This window comes from Astatotilapia calliptera, chromosome 15 (genome assembly GCF_964374335.1).
Source record: "Astatotilapia calliptera chromosome 15, fAstCal68.1, whole genome shotgun sequence".
Classification (NCBI taxonomy): Eukaryota; Metazoa; Chordata; class Actinopteri; order Cichliformes; family Cichlidae; genus Astatotilapia; species Astatotilapia calliptera.
This window is the reverse complement of record NC_137436.1, coordinates 2,836,581-2,850,908: the sequence shown is the minus strand read 5'-3', so window position 1 is coordinate 2,850,908 and position 14,328 is coordinate 2,836,581. Positions and strand designations below refer to the sequence as shown.

Sequence of the window (14,328 nt, the reverse complement as noted above, 5' to 3'; positions counted from 1 at the left end):
TTTGATGTTTTTGTTTTTTATTCATATTTTTATGCTGTATTTACTGGTTCAGTTTGTAGAGACTGACTTTTTTTTTTTTTTTTTTTTTTTTGGACCAGTGTCATAACAATTAACACCAGAAACAAAAGCACAATGTGACAAAAACACTTGTGTCATAAAGATTTGTTTGTTTCTTATAACTTTTTCAGCAGTTGCTATTTGAAATTCTAGGCTCTAGTTGATCAGGTACAGGGCCGTGCAGAGAGGTTTAAAGGGGAGGGTGCTCAAGCCCCTCTAGCCCCCCCCCCCCCTGCACGTGCCTGATCAGGTAACCCTCGTTTATATTTCCAATCCTGTAACAGGTTTGTTAGCCTCTTAGCTGCAAATACGGGAAAGACTATTTCGGTTCCTTTCAGCTGAACTCAACACCTGTCTATTATTTTGCAAGTCACTGTTTCAAATTGCCAAACTTCATCAATATTCCCGACTTCTTCCCTACACCGTTACAATTCTTTCTCTGTGTCTATTTGGGAAGCTCCGCTAGCCAGATTAAGAATTTTTAATTTAACTGTAATTTTAAATGACAGTACTACTGAGGTACCTGCACCGGATAGGCTGAAAATAGGGCAAGATATTGTCGTTATTGTAGCATCTGAAATGGGTACCCTCCCTCTGGCAATATCCATCTTTATCAAAGCCAGTACAGCCCATCTGAATTGCTTCCAAATGGTTACGACCAATGACTGAGGAGAAATGCTCAGTTTTATGGAGGTGATATAGACATTGTAGTAAATGTAATGCCACACTAACACCACGAGTGTGACCTCTACCCATTCTTTTTTTATTTTTTATTGCTAATGTCTCAAGGATATGGGAGAAGCCTGAACTCAGATAAAAGTCGGCCCTGCAGTTATTGAGTGAGAGCGAGAACATGCCCGAGAGCAAACAAAGGGAGCGCATTTCACTCAAACTCTGTTTTTAATCTCATACAATACAGAGGTGTTTCTGACCCCCGTCCCCCCGAGCCACACCATTACACCGTCAAGAATGTCAAAGAATTGCTGACAGGCCAGACTGCAAAACCACAGAATTTACATCAATATAAAGTACGTATAAAATATTGAGACAATGAAGTAGAGCAGCTGGAAAAAAGTGCTTCATACGTACCCGGCAAGACTGTATTAAGTGTGGCTCTAAATGTAGCATTGAACAAGTGTAAATCCCTTCTAACCCTGCAGCTGTATCATATTTGTTCCATGAGTTTTTGAGGCCCAGTTTTCTTTTCTGAAAACCCTGAATTCATTGCACAATACATTTGAAAGCAATAAATTGTGCATAAATGTCACATTTGGCCAAAATGATACAAATTAAAACTCAAATAGACAAAAAGCCTTTTTTTTTTTTTTTTTTAATTGTCTGAAAGTTCAATAAACTCCCATTTTTTTAAAATGTGAATTTTCTGGCAATTATTTGACTGAACATGAGCAAATTGGACTATTTTCTTTTTTCTTATAGGAAATCACAGAATCAGTTGTGTAAACTGTTTCTACATGTCAGTCAACAAAACTCAATAAATGTGTGTACTTCTACAAAGGAAAGAAGTCTTTTTGTGGTTCTTGTTCTGAGAAGCACCTGATTTAGGTACATACTGTCAGAAGCTGTGCAAAGTAACTGCTTTCATCAAATCACTTGCACTCTGAGTTGATTCCCTGGAGCTTTCTACTGTACATGTGTTCTCTGTCGCTGACATAGTTTTTTGCTTGTTGCAGACAGAATGCCTTGCCTTGAGTGCTTTTTTTTCTTCCTTCCCCCTTTCTTTAAAACCAACACATGCAAGTCGATGAAAAGACGATCTATATTTGAATGGATTAGTTCTGTTTTGTGACTTCCACATCCACGTACACCTGTGGTCAGTATAAAAGCAGGGACAGCAGCAACCGCCTTTTTCAGACCAGAGTATCAGTGGCCATAGATGTGACATTGATTAAATCAGATAACATGAGAAGGAGGAGCTGGTGTAGAGGTGGGTTGCAAAGCGACCTGCAGATGAACAGCAGGTTAACAGGCTAAAGGAGCTTAAAGAGTGCACTCTATATGAGATTTGCCCCTGGGGTGCATAAAAGGAAATCAGCTGAGGGATTATCTGCTACCCTTCTATGCAGAGCTCGTCTGCCATGAGTGCAGCTGAGCTTGACCTCGTGGCCCGCCTGAACAAAGAAAAGCTGGATTTGTGTGATCCACAAATATATTAACTGATTAAACTGTTTTGATTATGCGGATTTTATGAGAGCTGTCAGTGCCAGCATAAAAACTAATCAGATGTTTTGGCTCAGATTTGATGGGACAAGAACTGTGAAGTGTATCCAGGAGACCTATTTGAACTATCTGCATCCTGTGGAGCATGTAACACTCCAACCAAGGAGGACTAAATATCAGTGAATTTGCAACAGAGCTAATAAGCAACTAAAGCTTCTGTCCATTATAGACTCTCCCACCCTTAAAGGTCAGCACTGTCAAGTTGATTTTCGATGGCTGACAGAACACTATGTGGACACCACAAATTAGTTTTATTTAGAGACAGAATATCAACCAAAGAAAAATAACAACAACAAAAAAAACCCAAACATGTTACATAAAAGTTATAAATTGAGGAAAACCCAGACAGAATTCTGGCCCTTCACAGATTAGCTATTATATTCAATCAGCCAATGACAGATACTCCTGAAATCAACTGTGTATAATGCGCACCTGTGCACAGACAGGCATTCACATTTCTACACAGACAAGCTCTAAGAGCTGGGAAAGAGCGTCAAGACTGTAGACCTGCTCAAGGCTGGAATGGACTACAAGACCATCGGCAGCAAACTTGCGTTTGTTCAGAAATGGAAGAAATATAAAATGACCACCAATCACCCTTGGTCTGGAGTACTGTGCAAGATCTTGCTTCATGAGGTAAGAAAGATCATGAGAAAGGTGGCGGTTCAGCTCAAAACTACATAGGAGGAGCTTGTTATTGATCTGATGGCAGCTGGAACAATCAACAGGAAACGTTATGCTTTGGGGCCGTTTTTCTGCTAAGGGTACAGGACAACTTCACCACATTGAGGGACCAGTGGAAGAGGCCATGTACTGTAAAATCTTGGACCAAAAGCTCCTTCTGTCAGCCAAAACACAGAAAATGGGTCATGGTTGGGTCTTCCAGCATGACACTGAGCCAAAACATACCAAAGCAACACAGAAGTGGCTAAAAAAGAAGCACATTAATGTCATGAAGTAGCCTAGTTAGTTTGAGATGCTCATACCTTGAAATCTGTGGAGGGAGCAGAAGCTTTGAGTTAGCAAGCGGCAGCCAAGAAACCTAAAGGATTTAGAGTTTATGCAAAGAGTAGCTTGCAAACCACGCACTAAGCCATGCTTTGCTTGAGGATCAATTACTTTTTTCATTCAGTGACCTGCAATTTGTAACTTTTATGTAATGTATTCTTTCAGAATTTGTGATTGATATTGTCTCTCTCGTTAAAATGAAACTACCATAGAGACTGTTCATTTCTTTGGAAGTGAGCAATCTTATAAATTCTGCTGGGGATGAAGTAATCATTTCTCTCACTGTACATAAAAAATAGCCACAACACAGAAAAATAAATAAATATTGGATAAAATATTGAATAGCAGCTTGATCACATGCTTTGATATACTTTCAGTCATACGCATATCATCTGTTATAGACAGTAGGATCAGTTTTCCCCCTTTGATTTGAGTCTGATTTGAGATTAGTTAGTATCCAACAGTGTATCATCATCACACAGTAATTTATTTCCAACAGGTCTACTGGAGCGCTCACTGGGCAGTGACATCCATCTGCATATCTGCTTGGGTTTGATCTCTTCAGGCAGTGAGAGACAGTCAGGGAAGTGGCAGCTTTCACAGCATGGTGGCTCAGACTCACCATGCTGTGAGAAGGAGGTGCAAGTAGAACCCGTCAATCCCCAAAATCACCCAGCATAACACTTGCATCCAGTGTCAGGTTGCCATTCACAAACTTGCAGAAGTGTATTTTTTACCTCATTTTTACCTCATCATACTTTGATGATTCAAACTAAGCTAATACAAGTTGGTTCAGTCGTGTGTGTGTGTGTGGGGGGGGGGGGGGGGGGTTCTTACTTCTTTAAATGATCCAGACTCCTCCTTTTGTTTTCACTTCATTTTTCAGCCAATTAGCTCTCTCTCTCTCACTTATATTCCGCTGGGATGGTAAGTGACACAGTCCAGTGGAAGCTACGTTACAGAGGCTGTCGACACCATCCAGCAGTCCTGACACATCACTGCCCAACTGACAGGTGAGCTTCTCTCACAGAATGGGAGTAATGAAGACTCAGTTTTTATGCCTGGAATGGCTCCATGGTCTTACATGGTAAAACTGCGTTTTCACATGATAAGTACTAAACTTTTTATTCTCTTCACACTACTCTTCTTCTTCTCATGGGTTTGTTTGACATTACTTTGAGTTACTCAGGAGTACCAGTGGTATTTAACTAGATTTTCACATTCAAATAATAAAAGAATCCAGCAGGTAAGGACAGATGGAAAAGAATTATTTGCACACTATTTATTTAATTCTCGTGGCTTCACCTCATGTATTTAGAGTTGATGAGAGCAGACGAAGGAATACTTGCACAACATTTTATTTTGCAAGACCACATTCAGACATTATACACATCGCAACCTTTAAATGGGGTTTTAGTGCAACATTTTGTTTTAAAAAGCAGCACACTAACAATAAATCTGTGCAAAACAACTTTATTTGTTCATATTTTCTAACACACACACACACACACAGACAGCTTTGGTTTTGTGCACAGATCTAGGCTTAAATCCAAAAACCCAAACGCAACAACTTGGTGCACACAACTGCACCTTACCCTAACCCCCACCCTGCATACCACACACACCACGACACACAACCTTTTCAAATACACAATCTACTTAGTATGCAAAATATGCACTGCAGTAAAACACTAGGGTTGAGCTAATCAAATTGTAATGATTTTCCCCAGGAAAACTAATTATAAATTCTTCAACTCCACTCATTCAATAACATAGCCATTAAATCATAATAGCAGGGGAAGAGTCTTATTGATATTTTCCTCACATGAGGAGGCAACATGCTCTCTTGTAAGAAATGAAGCTTTGATGCTGGTCTTTGAGGTTTACTTCAAAGAAAGCATACAGGCTAAATGATAGTGGTGCCGAGTTGAAGAGAGCACTCCAACAGGGCAAAAACACTGAAATACTGACGAAAAAAACACGCATGTTGTATGTAAACATATGAACGTCCATGTACCATCCATATGAAAACAGCAGTAAAAGCAGGCACTGCAGTACAAATGTAGCACACGAAGCCATAGTGACACAGACATACACACTGCTCTAAAAGTCAGAAAAAAATGAACATTTGGGGAAAATATGTCGTGAAATCTTTTTCCTCATTAATAACATCAAAACCAGTGTGGGAAAGTGGAATTCTATTATTGTCTTTGGAAAACATATAGAAGAAAGCATGACTTCTGTAGTTTATTCTGAATTTTTCTGAATTGTTATAATAGAAGCCAAGAATAAGCACCTGCTTGTTTGCATTGTTTTGCTATACTAACAATAGAATGAATTATTATATTTTTCTTCCTGCCTGGGATCACAACATCAAATGAGAACAAAACAAAGAGTTTTGTCAAGTCAGTCATAGTAGTTGCAAATGAGAATTTGCATAATTCAGGCAGACATCATGTTCATTTATGAGTTACTGTGCTAATAATGTAGTCACAGTACTCAGTAATATTAGTACTTATGTAATATTATATAGGTTCATTATAATGAAAGTAAGAATTGTCAAAGAAGACCTTGTTCACACAAGCCTGGTTGGTCACAAGGGAAAATATTTATTCTACAACCAGTTGAAAAGTGGTCAAAGGAGCTTGACTAGCCTGCAGTTGTTGGAGACTGCAGGCTAGTCAGTCGCAAAGATGGTGCTGCACAAAAAGCCTCGCTGCAATAGTTTTTTTTGGTGTTAGCAGATTCCTGGGGTTGCCTGTAGTTTGCATGAAAGCCACCAAATGCTCGCCATTTAGTCTATGAGATGGACTGAAACTTGACAAAATGCACCTTCCAAGTAAAAGTTGCATTTCAATAGGCACAATTTTAACTTTGAAGGAATAGGTTTGGCTTGCGCTTTTCATAGCTTCACTAGTATTTTGCAAATGTTTGCAGAAAAGTCAGCTGTGGTAGCAGGGTGTGGTTTTTAGCAGGTTTTTCCCTACTGACTGGTGGCTGCCAGATTGTTCCAGAGTGGTCGAGACGCTAACTTAAGATTTAATGAGTCACCTGCCAGTGCTGAAGCTACCTGCAAATTTAAATGTGGGCTAGATCAATGCTTTCAAGGCTGTCAAGGTCCAAAACAATTAGACCAAAACTATTAAGAGGGTGAGAGCGTTAAGCATTACTGTTGTGTCTAATAATATTATATGCACTGTACTGTATGGTGGCATGAGTACAAGTGGACTTTTTTATTGAATATTTTCATAGATTTCTCTGGGTTTAAACAAAGTTCACTAAGTTGGAATGACAACAGAACAATGTTAATGTTTACTTAATGTAGGTTGACTTGAATCCAAGTGTGAAGAAAGATGAAATAATTAGCACAGCTGGCAACAAAGAAGACTCTTCCTTAATGTGATATTTGTCTTTTCAACATTCTTCTTCCATATTAAACTCATAGTGATGCTTGCTTTTAGCTTTATTCGATACATCCATTGTGTTCATATATGATAATTTTTATAACATGAAATGTTTTTTAATGTGACATGATGAAAGAAGACAGTGGGGAAGTGCTTACAACCTGCTGGCGTCTCAGCGATGTGCACTGGGTGCCCTTCTGCATCAGTGCCTTGATGCAGTGGCTATAGCATTTTGCATTTTTAGATGCAGAGCGATAACAGCCTTCTTTTGAAGAGTGAAAAAGTCTGTATAATGAGGTTGGAGAAGGTCACGGGTTCACTGGAGACCGTGGTTCACGTCCTGTTTGTGATCTATGTTTTTTTTTTCCCACTTTTTTTCCTTGTTTCAACTCGATTTCTTTCTCTCTTTTTTGTTCTTTTTTTGTATGTTGTTGCACCAAAAATTGTTTCACTAGGTTTAGGGAAAGGGTTGGTTTGACCCTGCATGTTGAAACAAGATGCTTATCCTGTGTGTTTATGTTACTAATTGGGAATGAGAATTCTTTCAACACCTAACCCCTAACCTGTCTCACTATTACCTGGCCCTACTGTGTCAGCACAAATGATCAAGGACACTGTGTGTGTAATTTTCTGATGCCAGCGGCTTTGACCAAACAGTAGAATTTAATTCCACGAGAAACAGGCTACACATACAATGCAAATCCTAAAAAAGACTGGCTGGTGGAGTTTCACATTTAATGTGGTCTTTGCAGACATGTCTGATCAGATAGTGTTTTAAGTGCAGAGGCATTTGTGCCGTCTGAGTAGGTAACCTGAACCAACAACTTACACTGACACCATTCCCAGTTGGTTTCACACCAAGTCAAACCTCGATCTGTGATTCACAGCACTTCACTACAACACTTTCCCACCTGCTGTGTGACCTAAGTAAGAACATTCTGAGAATGGTGTCATGACTGTGAACAATCAGAGATGTTTTCCCACTACTCCCCACCTGATAACACAAACCGCAATGACCTGTGTGGCAATCAGATTCAAGTCTCCAAATAGTAGTTTCAAGCAGGCCAAAGGAAATATGAATGTGGAAGCTTAAAAGGTGGTTCTGTACACCTTACCCACAGACGTTACACCTAAAAATGAGAGGTGCAGTTTAGACTAGTTGCATTCGCAAAAGACTCCAAAAATAATACTGCAGTTGGCAGCAGAATATTATGGCAAGAGCTGAATTCAATAATATTAAAAAAGGCATTAAGAGCATCCAGGGAACTCATTTTACTGAAGCCACTAACGCTAATGCCAAACATATTATTTGAGCACAATACACACACACACACACACACACACACACACACACACACACATTAAACAAGCTTTGTCGAATGTGGTAGTTATTTATCTAAGGATCTAGCCACAGTACACATTTTTATGCCAAACACAAACTGCACAATCCGTCTAGTGATTCCCTGAACCACTAGACTGTCAGATGAGTGTCAGGTGCGACTCTTAGCAAAACAATGACACTTAATACCAGCATATAAACGGCAGGTTCCTTGTGTAGTGACGCACAGGGAGATGACGCACAAATTATAGCAGTGGCACTTTAATAATTCCCGCAGCAAACATCTATTACGTGAATGTGTGTTTTAAATTCAAGGACAAGAGGGAAAGGTAGAAGAACCCGCTCTCTTTTTTTCTGTTTTCTGATCAATTATCGTGCATGTGTCAACCAAACAGCCAATAATTGTGCCAGTCTCAGACTGTCATCTCTAATCACTCATTGCTTACTTCCTCGTCAGTTTTGCGTTTCCAAGCTGTTTTTACCCCAAATGAGCAAATCAGTGCACATAATATTAATCTTGGCAAAAATATTTAAACTGGTCTGAGGAAGCTGACGATGGTAAAACGCATGTTTCTTAGAGGTTTGCATCTGTTTTCATTCCTCTTTGGTCTGGTTTGTAGTTCCACTTCACTCAATCCTCTGTACGTGTGTGTGTGTGTGTGTGTGTGTGTGTGTGTGTGTGAGAGAGAGAGAGTGAGTGAGAGAGCCAGTGTATGCATTTATTAATATTGCTGCAGCCTGTAAGTCGCTTACTCACAAATGTAATTTTTGAGCGCTTGATTTCAGATCTTCACATTTGGCTGTTTGTGCAGTTCGACAATCTGTGCTCCCTTCGGCCTAATTTGCACCTCACACTCTCAAGGCTTCTTGCCACTCACCTGCTTTTTCACACATTTTTCTTTGGCCCTGTGAACCTGTTAAGTCTGTTGCTGGAACTGGTGCGTGACTCTGCCACGATCTAACGCCAAAGGGACAGATATGAAAAAGTGGGGGAAAGCAGTGGAATAAATACAGCATAGCGTTTGAGTGTTGCAGGCAAGCTTATAGTGCATGGTTGTACTCATGGTGCCTGCACTGTCACTGTATAAGCTCTGACACATGGTAGCTGGACCGTGTTAAGCAAAGGCAAAAAAAAAAGAAGAAAAAGAAAATCAATCTTGTAATCCACTACTTGATTGCATGAATACAGAATTGGAAGTTGAGGCTCCTGTGCCATCTGTATGGTGGTGCACTAAGAAAATAATCTATTTAATTTCCCTGGTGGCCGCAGGTGCTATCATTTATCTCATCCAGAGAGACTTCTAAAGTAGATAAATGCACTTCTTAGAATGAGATAAATCTACCTTACCATATGTGCCCCGCTGTGCTGCCTTATGGGAAAAGGGGGGGGGTGTGTTCCCTCAGCCATTTAATACTCAAGACGCCAAACCTTGGCCAGACGAAATTCATTTCGATCAGTTTCAGTGGGAAACTGTTGCATGGCGATCTGTAACTGCAATTTAATACCACCACAAGAAATAAATGAGAAAGCAAAGTGGAAAAGTCTGCGCTTAAATGGGGTATTTTTGAAAGAACATCACATCATGTTAAAAGATTTGCAGCCATATCAGTTCTTGAGGGCTAATGAGCGTATATGTAGTCTATCTGCATGATCCGAATGAGGCGCTGGACAGCTAACATAGCCTGACAACCCTCTGCATGTGTGCTCGTGCATATACGCGGTACGTTTGATCCAGCCGCACAGAGATAGAGTCGTGATTCTGTCCTACGCTGTGCACACACCCCCTGGTGTTTTTGAGTTGACATTTTAATTCCTACTTGCGTGACTGTGCTAAAGACTCTCTGCCCCTCCTTTAACGTCACTAATGTTCTCTGTCTTTGTCTCCTCCTATTATTCCTCCCTGTGCAGAACTTTCCTTCTTTACTTGTCCTTTGTTTCCTTTTCTGCAGGGCTGTCAACACTCCTCACCCTAAAATCTTCTTTCCTCCTCCTCCTCCCCCTCCTCCTCCCTGAGGACTTGCATCTTGCCTATCACTAACATTTACTGGCAATACAATGTACCTGCACTTGAATCTTTTGACCCCTCACCCTTTGGGACTATGAAGTGCTCTATAACCACTCCAGATCCTCATTGGTCACAGATGCTCATGACAGTTTTAGCTTATATTCTGTAGCTGAATATGAGCCTATGCATAATTCATAGAGTCAAGTCCTATGGCCTTGAGTGATGCTGCTGAGAAAGTTAAGTGTAGAAAGCACCCAACCATGGGGGGAGGTCTGTGTGCAGCTGCCAGTGCAACAGTTTGCGCGTCATAATATTTGATCTTGGAGCTAATTGAACTTGACATGCATTGGGGAAAAGTGCATCATGGTGTGTAGTAAAGAGAAGTAGGACTGCTCTGGGTTTGAGCTTGTTCCTGAAATAAAAAATGCATTATTTTTTTAAAGGGAAAATCTGGCTGCTCCAAGGGATTTCTAATGGGTCTGGTGTGTGAGTAAGTAAAGGTGGGCTTGCCTGTCGCATTCAAGTATGAACCTTCTCTCTGTTTTTAATGTGGTGTTTTGTTTTTATTCCTGCTGTAATACATTTCTATGTCTGCATACCTCACCCATACAACCCACTGTTTGACGGAGCAACAAATTTGCAGCAGAAGGCAAACAAAGGGAAAAGAAACAAATCACGTGGAGCTAAAGGGGTGCAGTGGTTAAATCAGGAGTCGGTACATGAGCTCCGGCATTGGATGTTGGGGTTTTTTTTCTCCCAAGCCAGTGGGCAGAAAGAGTGGGGTGAGAAGGGGAAGAAATTATTAAAATGTGCCACAGCCACAAAGTGCTCTTGGAGTAATTAAGTCGACAGCAGCTTGGCTTGCTGCTCCATTTTGAGTGTGTAATGTTTTTCAACAATGACAGAGCACGGCAGAAAACTGGCCTGTCGTCACGCTCTCTCTCCCAGCTAATCCTTTTACTGCTGACCACTCTGACGGGGTGTGAGTCCAGCCCTACTGCCTGCCTGCCTGCCACTTTTCTGGGGAAAGAGAAAAAATAAGGGCGGATGGGGGAGGAGGGATGAGAAAAAGCAGCCTGTTTGTTTTCCAATGTAATGTTTCACTTTGTTTGTGTGTGTGCGTGTGTGTGTGTGTGCATGTGCATGTGCATGTGTGTGTGTGCGTGCATGTGTGCATGTGCATATGTGTGTGTGCGTGTGTGCGAGTGTATATGTGTGTGCGTGTGTGTGCATGTGTGTGTGTGTGCGTGTGTGTGTGCGTGCGTGTGTGTGTGCGTGGGTTAATGTAATGTTTAATTTCATTTTGAATGTGTGAGATTTCCGTTGCTTGCCTGTGGGGTTACGTGCCAGCAAAGATGTTGGTGCATATCTTGGGTAAATGTTTATTCGGTCCACAGTGAATACACTCCAGCCCCTTGTTACTTACAGAGAGGGTTTTTAGCATCATCTCAGGCTCCGAGCCCATCCACTCTGCTCTGGCCACAATGGCTAATCCTGACATAGGCAGCGGCGGCAAGCAATCAGCACTCGCGGCCCAAAACATAATGGAAGTCTGCCTGTCTGACTAGATGTCTGTGTGGATGACTGGCAGGCCAACCCCCTCGTCTGGATGCTTGCCTTTCGTACCTCTGTGGCTGTGCTGATGGCTGAGTAGACAGTGTGTTAGACAATGTAAAGTTATTCTGTCAATAAATAAGAAGTCGAGCGCATCCCAGAATTGAAGTAATCAGCTAATTACAGAAAAATGTAAGAAAAGCTTTGGCATCTCTCAGATGGTTTGAAACACTATCTAATGAATACAGAGGGAGATTTAGTACGCAGCATTTCCATATGTATGTCTTTCTTTCTGCCTTGCTGCATTTTTTTGAGTTTCCGCAGGGCTGATGTGCTGAGCTAAGACAACTGGTCAGTCCAGTATTCCTAGTTCAGCATCTCTCAGGGATAATTCATGCTTATAATCTTTGAACGGTTAGGCGAAAAAAGAAAAAAAAAAGTAGTTACACATTTCAACAACATGGTCGGTTTATTCTCCTGTATCACAAAGCACTGATTTTCAGCATGCTAGCATCGTTGAAAGGATATCAAAGTCAGTAAATCCATCAGACTGAAATATCTCAGCAGCTGCTTAATGGATTGTCATGAAATCTGTTACATATGACAAGCATATAATCTTTAAAATGGTACATGTGATAATTGCTAAACTTGGTTTATGACCAACTTCCAGTGTAATGAAAATGGGTTTAATGCTGATTAACAAATATAAGCTAACACACAAAAATAAGATGGTGCTGTTAGTATCTTGTTGCCTGCTAACACTGGAAAGATGTTCTTTTGAGAATATTAGCATTGTTATGCTACTTTTTTACTGTCACACCTTTCCACATGCTTACTGGACCAAAGTTGCCTATTCCAGCAAACGCACCTATAGTCACATGAAGAAAAAAAAAAACCTGTGCTCTCTTTCAATTTCAAGGTTATTCAAATTAGGACCTAATAAGAAAAAATGATCAGGTCCTTATCAGGTTCACCATCCTGACTTCTTTCATACAAAGCAGTGTATGAAAAACTGAGTACGTGCTTTCTTCTTCCATGGGAATCAGGAGGGCAACAGTAGTAGCAGAGTAAGAGCCAAGTACTGATAATCAAATATACTTGATTAAAAGATCATCAGCAAGTGTGAGCACCGCTATAAAACCAAGGTTTGGCAGTTTGCTGGTCTTTAGGATTTAGGTGTGTGTTAGCATAAAAGCAAAAAGCTCTTTAGGAAGCACTTGTTGCTGCCTATCTGTCTGGAAAGGCCTATAAAGCCATTTCCAAACGATCTGAAGTCCATCATTCTACAGTGAGAAATATTATAATACACAGTGCAACAAAACCCGGCATATGAGCGCAAACACCTCATACCAGCTGTGAAGCACGGTGGTGGAGGGCTGAGCTTTTGGGCTTGCTTGAGCACTTTGCAGCAATTGAGTCGACCATGAATACCAAAGTATTCTTGAGGTGGATGTATCTGACAGCTAAAACTTGACCTGAAATTGAGATGTGGAGCAGGGCAACGCACAGCAGCAAATCTCTAACAGAATAGCTGAAAAAGAAAAGAATCAAGGTGCTGTCAGTCCAGACCTCAACCTGATTGAAATGCTCTGCTGGGACCTTATTGGAGCTTTATTGGCTTTTATAACTGAAGTAACTTTGTAAAGAAGAGTGGTCCAAAATTCCTCCACAATGATGTGAGAGACTGATAAAATCAAAAACAATACAATTACTTGAAGTTATTGCTGCTACAGGTGGTACAAGCTACCGATTAATGAGGTGTAATCACTTTTTCACACACTGCTCCTGTATTTTTATTAAATAAATACGATTTAAACTATGCTGTGATGATCTACGTTGTGAGGGAAGCAGTCAAAAAGCAGGGATGCCCAGACTTACCCTTTCCCAGAGTCTCCTCCCTTCAGTGTTTAGGAGTAGGGGCTCTAGTCGGAGCCCTTCTCACATTACATGAAAAGCTCATTTCTGCCATTTGCTCACACTGTCTTATCTTTTGATCACCACCCAATTTGCAGCCATAGGAATGTAAAATGACCAGCAAATCACTTAGAGCTGCTAATTCTCACTGCCCTGGTGCACATTGGAGAGCATCACTCAACTAAGGCATTAAAATGTCTCCTAAAATAAAGCGGTTTTGAGATTAGATTGCAACGCTCATTTCAGCACACATAAAATGAATAAGTGCTGAATTTTATTCAGGTGCTTCAGCTCCAAGGCCCTCACAGTTATGCAAAAACATGCAAGACCAAGGCCCGTTGTTCACAGTCAGTGTGTAGAAAGGCAAATTTTATGTCTCCAAGCCAAATGCATTCTCCATGTGTACCAAACCCTCGTATGGCTCTTTTTACTTCAAACACAAGCTCCTGAGTAATATTGCCTTTAACTTGTTGTGTTTTGCTTTAAAACACTGTAAAAGACATTTTTACCAGAAAGCTGAGCTGAATTATAGTAGATGTGTTTTTCCTGCAGTACCTTTCAAATATTGGATCACAGCAAATAGTCGTTAATGGGAGGAAATAGGTCTCTCCCTAGGGCTTGTTGCACTGAAGCAGCCCCAGTGCCTCAGACCTCTCTCTCTCACACTCTTATTCACCCACTCTCATTTTCCTGTTTTGTCTCTCTCTATTATGATGCACTTTGATGCTTAGACTCCACTGCTGTTTGTGAGAATGCACCATTGTGCACGCTGAAGCTTTCCCATAATGAGGCCAGAGGTTGTCAAGGG

General features: G+C 40.8%; 1 long non-coding RNA gene across 1 annotated transcript in view; it reads left to right on the top strand.

Annotated features, from left to right (window-relative positions):
• The first annotated feature begins 2,738 nt into the window (after positions 1–2,738).
• The window catches only part of LOC113006527 (uncharacterized), a 30,355-nt gene continuing 18,765 nt past the window's right edge, over positions 2,739–14,328 (top strand). Inside the window, exons 1-2 of the long non-coding RNA XR_013901908.1 lie at positions 2,739–2,931; positions 4,190–4,316. This is a non-coding gene — a long non-coding RNA (uncharacterized LOC113006527). The remainder of the gene's footprint in view (positions 2,932–4,189; positions 4,317–14,328) is intronic.